At 39.0% G+C, this 405-nt stretch overlaps 1 long non-coding RNA gene across 1 annotated transcript; it reads left to right on the top strand.

Moving 5' to 3' along the window:
• Positions 1-241, top strand: LOC104775164. The gene is made up of 2 exons (XR_765732.1): positions 1-86; positions 178-241. It is a non-coding gene; the product is annotated as an uncharacterized LOC104775164 (long non-coding RNA).
• The last annotated feature ends 164 nt before the right edge of the window (positions 242-405 follow it).

Below are 405 nucleotides of genomic sequence, written 5' to 3'. Positions count from 1 at the left end.
TGAAAAATCAAAAGAGCAAAGCGCAGAAACACGAAAAAGCAAGTGCGACTCTTAGGAATTATGAACATGCAGCTTTAGTTATATTGGTGGGTGTCGCTTGAAGTCATACTTGTACGTATATATATGTTTGATTGTCTTAAAAACAACGCGTTTGGGACGTTTTCTATTTCTTTGCAGCTGCAATCTTTTGAGAGCCTTGCAGCTTTAGAGACAAGCAAAAATGAGATCCAGGAGCCAAAGGTTAGTACTGCAGTGCGAAAGCTCGACACAGTTATAGAATCAGACACAAGCTTTCTTCTCGTTTCATTTGGTTCTGTGTACTTGACTTGATGATGAACACGCAATTGACTTCGTATTCCATAGACTATAGAACAAGCCTGTGTAAACCTGTTGATTCATGACATT

The sequence above is a fragment of the Camelina sativa genome, unplaced genomic scaffold (assembly GCF_000633955.1).
Source record: "Camelina sativa cultivar DH55 unplaced genomic scaffold, Cs unpScaffold09562, whole genome shotgun sequence".
NCBI classification, from domain to species: Eukaryota; Viridiplantae; Streptophyta; class Magnoliopsida; order Brassicales; family Brassicaceae; genus Camelina; species Camelina sativa.
This window is presented reverse-complemented; position numbering and strand designations above follow the sequence as displayed.